The sequence below is a fragment of the Montipora capricornis genome, chromosome 13, assembly GCF_036669925.1.
Source record: "Montipora capricornis isolate CH-2021 chromosome 13, ASM3666992v2, whole genome shotgun sequence".
Lineage (NCBI taxonomy): Eukaryota > Metazoa > Cnidaria > Anthozoa > Scleractinia > Acroporidae > Montipora > Montipora capricornis.
Window position 1 is genome coordinate 14347980 of NC_090895.1, and position 7500 is coordinate 14355479.

Here is a 7500-nt window from a genome sequence, read left to right on the forward strand (position 1 = left end):
TTGGGGGAGAGGGGGCATTTCTGTTCCATTTTATTCTGTCCAAGATTGTAGTTTACAAACGAAAATCCCAATGGAAAATAAATTCTTCATACAGGGTGTTTCTAAAACTCATTCACAAATTTCGTTGAAACATCGTCCACTTAGTGGAAAAATTCCTACAAAAACGATATCCATTGTGCGTTGCTAAAATTTCTTGCCAACCGCAAAAGTTTTAGAGCGTTTGAAACATACATTCTTTAAATATCCACAAACCATGAAAACGAAATTTCATGCGCAATGTAAGGATGAATTTGTTCTCGCGCTCGCACATGAACATAATAACAGCAACCAATAATAATTTAGAATAAAACTACAATTAACTTTATTCCAAAAAATCCTTTCTACATAACAACAATATGTCAGCAGTGCTGTTAGCGTCCACAATCTTAAGTTCGCAACTCGATAAGGCATAAATTATCTGAAGCGTTTAATTGATTCTTTGACCATTGGGTTAAAATTTACGTTTAAAATTTTCAGAGCGAGTCTCCTAAAGGAAACACAAACCAAGGATTATTACCTTGAAAATGAAAAAATAACACAAAAACTTACTTACCTTACAAAAGCGCTTGATTCACGGTTTGTCGATCGGCGAATGAAGCTTTGTAAACAATGAAATGTAGTCGGAAATTGCCACGAAAATTGGCCTTTCACAAACACCGTCCACATTTAAATTTTGAAACAAAAAGGTCAATTAAAATCGCGCGCGAGCGTCAAGCCACTGCACTTACAGACTTCTTACCATCGCGCGCGACATGATTCCTGTAGCGCGCGACGCAATTCGTGTCGCGCACGAGGGTGGTAACTTACATTTGAGCGGTACTGTATGATTCAGTCCAACCATTGCATTGGGCAAGATATCTTGATAACAATCATAGTTTTACAAAGTAACATGATTTTGGTTTTAAAAATGAACAAGCACGCTTTGCGAGGGTGAGATGTAATTTTTCTACTTAAGAGAAAATCATTTTGCAATTCATTGTCAAGAGCAATTTTGCATGTATAGGATTAGGGTTGTTTCAGCCTGACTGAAGATTATGTTGTTTGTTTTCCAATAGATCCGGACCAGGCAGAAGCCGGCTGTGCTGATGTTGCTTCAGCGGCTGCAGGAACAAACCCACACAGTGATCAGGAACAAGGTATTATTGATATTTGTAGTCAGGAGTTGTCTGAAATTCAAATGTTGGATGGGAGTGTCTTTCAAACACAGGACTGCGAGTACCATTTTCTAGCTTACCAAAATTTAAAGACTTTATAGTGGTTTTAGGAATCTGTCCAAATGTTCTGTATCCACATATACCGGTATAAAAATTTAATCAATAGTTGGTAATTTGCTTAACATGTGAGGTATTTTAATTTATTATGAGAGGTAATTTGAGTTACCATTGGTGCTTAAAAATGTTATGCGGTACATGTATATCCGAATTTGATAGCCATTAAGAGTGGCTGCACAGGACATCTGCACTGAAACACTGCCATCCATGAGTTGGGAAGATGCAAATGGCAAAGTTGTGTTTCAACAATGTATGAAACATGGTGCTGAACAAATAGACACATATACATGTGCAGTAACAGCTTGAACTATACCCTAAACCCTAACCGTTCCTCAACCTTTACTGTTCCAGAGACTTAAATGTTGAGTTCTCTTTCCCCATGCATTCTCCCTTATTATGCGTACTTGCTTGTGCATGCGCAATTCACCTTTCTTTCATAGAGGCATTGTTCTGCAAATGAAATTGCAATCGAATATAACCATGTGCAGAACCAGGTTATAAGCCTCTTCTTTCTTTGTGCTATTGCTCAAGGTAAGCACACATTTCTATTTTATCCTTACAAGCGAGGGTCTTCTTTGCCACTTTTTGCCTTACATTTAGTGTTTTGTCAACTTGCGTCATTTTGTCCGGCAAAATGCAGAGTTCCAGTATAAATTCTATAGGGGAGTCAGGGTGGTTTATTGGTCATCAACCGTGCCTCCCACCTCTGCGACCCGGGTTCAACTCTGGTCTCGGGTCGTTTGTGGGCTGAGTTTCAGTCGATCTCAATCTGACTCTGAGGGTTTTTGTCCGGGTACTCCGGTTTTCCTCCCTCCTCAAAATAGACTCCCGGCCTATTCCATCAGGCTGTGGTGCTGTGCTCCGAGGTCATACATGGGTCGTGTTCAGGGGCCGAGCACCTAGCCGGCAGCACAGCTCCTTCGGTCTGACCTCGTTGAGCTGCGCCCTTAGTAATTCAGTCTCCGACTGCGAGAAAGGGCGATTAGCAGGTCAGATACTATTATTATTTATTATTAAATTCCTCTTCTACCCCAAGTCTATTCAAACATCAAAGAGAAGGTGCTGACGATGAAGAAGCTTCGCTGCTGGCCATGGCAAAAACAGTGAACCAGCCAACTCTGCTCTGTTCAGCAAAGACACTATTGCTGTTACTCTATCATCATCTTGGAATTCGCAGCATTTCTAGGGAAATTGACAATCGACCGAATTTGTTGAATTCTCATTGATTCCCTACTCGTGACCTGAGCCAAAACATGCTCGAGATTGTGACCCCAGTGAGCTACTCGATGAGGACTTATCAAGCTGTGAATCTGAAATAGTAGATTCTGAAGAGAGTGACTTCCCACTTTCCATTTTTGATGTGAGTGAGCTGATGAAACGTCCAAAAGTGCTCGATTTTCAAGCTAAGAGAGTTTTAAAAAAAATTCATTTACGCCAAAACCGATGGAGGAGAGAATCAAGTATCCCACACCTGAGAATTGCGAAATGATATCTGTTAATCCACACGTGGATAAACCAATTTGGAGCAAATTGCCCTACAAGGGAAAAACAGCCTGATTTAGGGCTTCAGGAACCAATAGTCCATTGTGAAGACTGCTCAGGTGCTTGTCGCCTTCAAAGAAGGAATTCCTACACCCCAAAGATCTTCTGAGTCCTCTGTCTAACGTCATCTCTGTCATCGTCAATGCTGGCGTCCAAGCGTTATTGAAACATCGAGAATGTCTGAAACCTGAGTTAATCAAGGGTTTCACGTCCTTGTGTGTATCGTAGACTTCAATTTCGGAGCTCCTCTTGGACGATGATCTGTCCAAGAATCTGGACGACATCTCCAAAGCTAACAAAATAGCTATAAAGATCACAGGACACAGAACAGAATGGCGAAGAGTACAAATGCAGATGAGCTGACTACACGCCAAAGGATAGTAATTTATTTTTAATACAGAACATACCTGATCTCAGCTGCTTGGGGCAACTAACAAACGAACAAATTCCAAACGAAAACACAAGATTCTCACAAAGACCAGTGGTGGTTGTAAGTGCCACTGACAATAGTACTAATAGTACACTAGCTGGTAATTTGGCCTTTAAGATTAATGAATGGTCCAAGATCACAGCTGATCCCCACATTTCACTGATCTCTTGGATTAGAGAAAATCCAGAGGCAATAAAAGCTCCTACGCAACAGTGTTTTTCAATCCAATCTGAGGTGGGAGTGTTAACAATTTGGCTCGAGAGATATAGCAGTGCTGTATTTCAAGGGTATCCTACTCTCTGCGGTGCACATACCAGGCCTGAATAATAATAGAGTGGACTTGAGTTTGCGTCACTTCAACAACAGAATTGATTGAGTCCATCCTGCAGTTTTTGTGTGGGTTACTCACTTACTCTAGTTATCTTGGCATAGGTTTAATGGGTTTGCCTGATTCTCAGAGTCCCAGTGCATGCAAGGAGGGACAACATTCCACGTTCACTGATGATGATTGTGACCTTCCCAGTCATGGTACCCGGCAATGTTAGGAATGTGAATCACCTGCCTGATCCTGCTTCCTGGAAGGCTGAACCAACTAATCCAGCGTCACAAAAAATCGATTACTTCCACTACGAGATCAACTCCAGTTAGACTCCTGGACTATATCAGGGAACAGTTCAATGGTCAAAAAATCTCAGCTGGGTCTACAGAGGTTGTCAGCCAGTCCTGGTCTACAGGCACAGAGAAACACTACAACCCAGCCAGGCGTACATGATGTAGCTGTTGCAATTTTTTAAGCCCTTGTAGAGGATTACCTGGATTTTCCCTACTGGGTAAACGTTGATGGCAAAACCTAAAGCACACTTAACATGCACCTCCCGGGCAGCATTGTCTGCCTCCATTGAATTAGTCAGTGGTCGCACTATTGGAACGCATCACTTGCTGTCAGGTTTTATGAAGGGAGTCTTCATGGGAAGGCCTCCTCAATATAATTACTGCACGACCTGGAGTGTTAGTGTTGGGGTCATGGTTTACCTGAAACCCCCCTCACTTTATTCATCGCTTACACTGAAGGAATTGACTAGCGTGCGAACTAACATAGGCAAGCAATCAATCTCTTTTATGGCTATGGACGTTTGGAAGGACCTCCCAACTCATTTAAAAAACTCTTTACAAATGTGTCCACTTTTTCTAAGAAAATTAAACGTTATCTACACTCTGAACAACAAATTTAACGAGATGCTTCTGTGAAGCATACACTGGGTTGCATGTGGTACGTGCTACAGAAAATCAGAAGGCACTGAATTGTGTGGTATTGAAATACAGCATTCCAGTCTCTGAAGAATAACAAATAAAAGAGAAGCGAGAAACATTGGCTTCTGGGCTGACATGTTGATAATTTTCAAGTTCCCTCACAACTTCGTTTTACCACAAGTGTGCCCTCTGAGCATCTGAGGGCTTTCTAATACAAAAGTTCACTGAAGTTAAGCCCTGCCGGGCGGGGTTAGTGTTTGGATGGGAGACCAAAATAATGTACCCCTCTTAAAACACAAGCATCGGACCGAAAATACTATTAACTCTAACAAATGCGAACTCAGCAAGGTACAGATCTTGTTAGCTTGCTTTATGCAAAACAAATATTGATGAAAAAGCAAATAACTATAGATACACAGTTTTCAGAAAGAGCAGAAGGAAGTTTCCCGGACGGTCGATCGAGAATAAAATATTTACGACATCAAAACAACATTAATTTTGAACCGTGAATATAGAATATATATAGTTTACGTCATAGAAAGTGCGGCGTACGGGGTTTTATGCACGAGTTGTTTGTGTCAAAAACCCGAACGAGCGAGGAACGAGCGAGTGAGGGTTTTTGACACAAACAACGAGTGAATAAAACCCCGTACAAAGCACTTTCTATGTCGTGAACTGTTTATTACACATAACATGAGAATTTTCATTAAAATAGTTTTCTGAACGCGAATTAGAAACAAAAACTCACTAACAATAGAACCAAAGGCAAATTTAATTTAATTCAATAACAAAGTACGATTTGCACGATTTGCACGAGATGCACGAGTGATTGGCATGGAAACGCCTTTACGCTTTCGTTGATTGGTTATACTTCCACATGTGAAAGAGCTGTACGCCATTCTGATTGGCTGTATAGGCCTTTTTCACATGTGAAAATAAAGCGTATAGATTTGTACAAATGAGCTTTATGGAATAAAATTCTCATGTTATGTGTAATAAAAAGTTACGATCAGCGACAAACATTTTGGGAGATTTTTGCTACGTTCAAGTAAATTGCAAAATCGAAAGTGACATGGCCGGAATTCAGCGGGCGCCGTGATTAAGTTACCGCTGTATGTTTACTCGCCAAACAGTGAAGCATCTGTGTCAAATGATGGCAAGATACCGGGTTTTTGTAAGTTTCTTTTTCTGTCAAGTGTTATAAAGTTTGACAATGAAATGAGCGAAGTCAAAACAAAGATCACAATCGCCCAACTCTTATTTATGCAAAGTCAAAATTTACTCTCCAAGACACGTACGACGTTATTTATCACCAGGTAATTCCATCATTTTGGAAATAGCAGCTACTTTATTTTTGGGGCTCATTTTGTTGAAACTCAAGCACGCTTCCAACAGGCCTGTGAACCCTTCCTGCTTACAGAGCAATACTAAAAAACTTCTCCCATATCACATTTCAACCTTAAGCTCGAAAATTCAATACACAACATGATATTATAATTCACAAAGGCAGAAAATACCACAGAATCCTTTTCCAGCGAAAATTTTATTGAAACAAACAACATATTTGCTCTTAGAGGCGAAAACCTCTTCCTATTTCATTGCGTGCGTGAAGACAAGAAACTCAATTGTGTCAAATTACCATGTACTTCAGGTAAATACTGCTCACTTTGATTTCGTCTCGACGGGCGATAGATTGTTGTCGAGGTCCAGTACTCGTCGCTTTTGAGATTCATGCCTAGTTTATCCAACTGACTTTCCATTATTGAGCTCCATAAGAGTATATTTTGTTTAAGGATCCACTAAAACGCCATTCGCGTTGCATGACTTTCGACGCCATTGCAGGCTAAGTTAATGATTCTACTGTGCCCACCAGAGAAATCTACGCAGTTCCACTACCCTCTCGATCCTAAGAAAATACGCCCAGAAGGCTCTATACACAAAGACACCACTTACCAGGGGAGTGACAGGCAAGACTTTTACCGACACGGAAAAAAAAAAAACTAAAAAAAAGAAAAAAAGAAAACAAACAAACTAAACGAAGACCTCGACTGGGTTTGCCTTATAAGGCAACCCAGTAATAAACTTCTGCGTTACTGATGTAGCAACATACTTCCTGTAAATAAGTTCTTCCTTCTTTACATTTCCTTTTTATTTTATTTTATTTTGCTTGCTACTTAAGACCTAAATTGTTCAGGGAGCTAACAAGAAAACCAACTGGTTCATTTAGCTTCCTAGCTTGCCCATTATTATTACTATATATAATTAACTTTAAATTCCAAACCTACTAAACTGTACTTTAAGAAAAATGTACACCGACAAAAGTATAATAAAGATTATTATTATTATCACTGAAGGTAGTAACCTTATTGGCCCTGGCCACTGCCCAGAAGTACCTGAGTCACATTACCTTCTTAGCTGAGCCAACATGGACGTTTTTGATGACAAGGTTGTGTTGTGTCCCCTTTAGCCCATGGACTCCTTGGAGTGCAACTGATTTTATTCTAACTCATTTGAACTGCCATATGTGTAAAGGTTGAAGTTCATGACCTCTAAGTGGCAAAAATCAATAAAATAAGTCTGTCTTTAAACGTCGTGCAGAAAGTGTTGATTGCAAAGTTTGCTTAATGACTCTCTTTTATTCCTATAGAATTGTCAGAACATTTGAAGGACAAGTTTAGTGAGATGGAAGGTAGGCGGCCACATGTATATGGTTCTTATTTTTTATTCAGTGAGTGTATTTATTGAAGAATGACACTGTATACTATATTATGATGAAATCGTTTGGAACTGTTAGCTAGAACACGACTCACCTTTCTTTCCCCATTAAAATGATGTATAAATACTACAAGAAAATCGGTTTCTCACGTTGTTAATTAATAGCACAAATGTACTTCGATACTTCGATCACCACATTTACTAGGCGCCGCGATTATATTGTTTCAGCGGCTTCGTGGGATCGTGGGCGCA

The 7500-nt window shown here is 40.1% G+C and overlaps 1 long non-coding RNA gene across 1 annotated transcript in view; it reads left to right on the top strand.

The window, feature by feature from the left end:
• Positions 1–1175, top strand: part of LOC138029181 (uncharacterized) — a 15589-nt gene extending 14414 nt beyond the window's left edge. Inside the window, exon 5 of the long non-coding RNA XR_011127833.1 lies at positions 1095–1175. This is a non-coding gene — a long non-coding RNA (uncharacterized lncRNA). The remainder of the gene's footprint in view (positions 1–1094) is intronic.
• The last annotated feature ends 6325 nt before the right edge of the window (positions 1176–7500 follow it).